Below are 3534 nucleotides of genomic sequence, written 5' to 3' on the forward strand. Positions count from 1 at the left end.
CCTCTGAGATTTGTCTTTACGAAGTAAGAAACTTTTTATTTGACTTTATAAACATTATAAAAGTATTGAACTGTACTCTGGTGTTAGTCATGGAGCCGCTATCCTGATCTCAAAACAACAAACGTTGTTTCTGGTAATACCTTTATCCGCTTCCGGACCTTGGTAATTGAAATCTATGCCATTTGGGAGCTGTTATCCCTGCCGCACCACCGACTCTCGCCGATGTCCGCATCACTGTATCTGCTGACTCTGCTGTCACTCTGACAGCAGAGTTTCCATATATAGGGCAGGTGCTAATTCCATTGGCTTCTGACACCGTGATTGCTGTAAGCCAATCACAGCACTTAAAGAGACTCTATAACAAATTTTTCAGCCTTAGTTCTTCTATCCTATAAGTTCCTATGCCTGTTCTAATGTGCTCTGGCTTACTGCAGCCTTTCCTAATTGCACTGTCTCTGTAATAAATCTTATCTCCTTTCCTCTGTGGTGTCTGTCGGGCTAAGGCTTGAATGTGTGGAATGTGCAGGGCTGCTTGTGATTGGATAGAAGCGATACACACCCTCTGCAGGCCCCCTGCACACTCTGTATGACTCACACACTCTGTTTATGTGTTTATGTGAGCCTATCACAAGCTGGTTAGTTTGTTTGTAAACACTGCCTAAAACTGTTAATTACAAGCCAGGATTGCAGCAGGGAGTGGCAGAAATAGCACAGAGGGGCACAGGAGAACATAATGAATAGAATGGTATGCTTTTTAGTGTAAGAATATTAGAGTACAGATTCTCTTTAAAAGGGCATAGATTCCTCTGGTCTTAAAGTGAACCTAAAGCCTGATAAAAAAAATGAGATTAACTCACCTGGGGCTTCCCTCAGCCCCCTGCATCCGATCGGTGCCCTCGCAGCTCCGCTCCGATGCCTCTGGACCCGCCGGCGACGACTTCCGGTTTCGCCATCACCGGCCGACAGGCATGGGAACGCGAGTGATTGTTCGCGTTCCCCGCCTGTATATCGCCCCCTATGCTGCTATTGCGGGTCGCAATATACAGGCTGGGAACGCGAACAATCACTCGCGTTCCCATGCCTGTCGGCCGGTGACGGCGAAACCGGAAGTCGTCGCCGGCGGGTCCAGAGGCATCGGAGCGAAGCTGCGAGGGCACCGATCGGCTGCAGGGGGCTGAGGGAAGCCCCAGGTGAGTTAATCTCATTTTTTTTTATCAGGCTTTAGGTTCACTTTAAAGCAGCAAGAGCCATCTGGTCCGGAAACGACAAATGACTAACTACATGGTTTGTTGCAAGCTTTTTCTTCAGGCTTTATATGGAACTGGATCAGAACCATACGGAAGCATGTTAGGGTTAAAGTCAGACTAAGGTTATAGAAATTGTTACAGTCAACTGTTGTCATTTGCTGAACATAATGATCTCTCACTAACCGGTGATCAGAGAACAAGCTGTCACTTTTACTCATGTCAGGAACAGTAATGACATCAAGGATGAATCTTTATGTATTGTTCCCCTTCCATGAGCAGCAAAATAAGTTAACCCTTTGCACACTCGTATGTATACACATGCTTTCACGCAAATCAATTATCCAGAAACCAATGCTATCCCTACAGCTAAGTTAAAATGCGGGATCTTAGTTACAAATGAATACTTTCTCATGTGTGGTCACATTACTAAGCAGAGGTTCCCCAGAATTCATATGTGCCCTAACTCTGGCCCTGTAACATGCATATTGTTTTCTAATGAAGACCCCGGCTTTTAACTTGCAGTAGGAATAGCATTAGTTACTGGATGATTGATTTGCATGGAAGCATTTGTATGCGAGTGTGCAAAGGGTTAACTGGTGTTGCTATTTTGTTGGCCACACCCAGGGCCGGCCCGCCCATGAGGCGGGGTGAGGCGGGTTCCTCAGGCGGCAGGAAGTGGAGAGGCGGCACCAGATGATGTGGCTGTGATAGCGGGGGGAGCCAGAGCCGCGGTGAGGGCAGCCCGACCTGGGTGCGGGGAGCTGGCCGCCGAGCTGGAGGGGTAGCTGGCCGGAACGAGGGTATTGGGCCAGCGGCGGGGAGGGGGGTCGGACCCCCCCCCCCCCTCCCTCGCCTGGGTCCCCCGTCCTCCGCTCCCCTCCAGCCTTAAATAGAAGCAGCCGCTATGTGTAAGAGGAACGGGCGGGGAGGACTCACCTCTTCCTCGTTCCAGCGTGCGCTCCACTGACGTCACTTCCTGCAACGCTGCAGGAAGTGACGTCAGTGGAGCGCACGCTGGGAAGAGGTGAGTGTCCTCCCCGCCCGTTCCTCTTACACATCACATAGCGGCTGCTTCTATTTAAGGCTGGAGGGGAGCGGAGGACGGGGGACCCAGGCGAGGGAGGGGGGGGTCCGACCCCCCTCCCCGCCGCTAGGCCCAATACCCCCGTCCTGCCAGCTACCCCTCCAGCTCGGCGGCCCCCCCACGGGGGGGGGGGGGGGGCGGCGGCGGTGGCAATTTTTTAAAAATTTGCCTCAGGCGGCAAAAAGTCTAGGGCCGGCCCTGGCCACACCCCCTTTATCTCCTGCTTTATTAGTAATTTTAATGCCCTAACTTGAGGTAAGCAGCAAGTATGTTGTGCTTTTTCTTCCAGGAGCATCAGTGTCAGCCATTTCATATGCAGCCCCCTTCCCTCATTCCATGTGTAACATCCATATACAGCAGCTTTTCTTATTTGGGCAGCAGTGCCCCTCTTCAATGTGTTCTTTCCCATTTGCAGCTACCTTTTCTCATTTGCCGCCTTCTATTCCACTTGCAGAATTAAAACTACAGCTGAGAATATGGAATGTTCACATAAAAACTGTGCCTTCCCCGCTACTTGCCCCAAAGAGGATGGAGTGTTGTAAGGCTTGTACACCACAAGTGTATAAACGGTCATTGCTGAATACATAATACATGCTTGGGCAGTACTAATTTCTGGTAAGATAGCAGACAATTTAGTATTTTAGTGGATACGTCAAGTGAAACAGGAAAAAGGGCAGCCGAGGCACCACGATTGTTAAAAGTAGTGGAATTTTGGGTGCTCGGAGGCGCCCAACACCATAGCGGGTGCTGGAGCTACCTGGTATGCATATTGTGATAATAAATAACAGGCGCAAAGGGCCCGCTATTTATTGCTGCAATTCACATAGCGGGTAGCCTCAGTGCCCGCTGTTTTAACTGCTTGCCGACCGCATCACACTGATGGGTGTGGCTGCGGCGGCAGCCTCAGGACCGCCTAACGCCGATCGGCGTAAAGTCCTGGGGCAGCAGTTTGCAGGAGAACGCGCGTGCATCTCCTGCTGGGGGGGCGGAGCTCCGCCCTGCCTTCAGTCTTCGAGCAGCAATTGCCGCTTGGGAGACTGTTAGACGGTGAAACCGCCGTCTATTTACATGTACAGCGCTGCGTTCAGCTGGGGCACATGAGAGCGATCGGCTCTCCTAGGCAGAAGCCTATGACAGCCGATCGCCATTATTGACTGGCTGGGGGGTGGTAGGGATTAAAAAAAATAATACAAAAAAAATACA

This window comes from Hyperolius riggenbachi, chromosome 2 (genome assembly GCF_040937935.1).
Source record: "Hyperolius riggenbachi isolate aHypRig1 chromosome 2, aHypRig1.pri, whole genome shotgun sequence".
NCBI lineage: Eukaryota > Metazoa > Chordata > Amphibia > Anura > Hyperoliidae > Hyperolius > Hyperolius riggenbachi.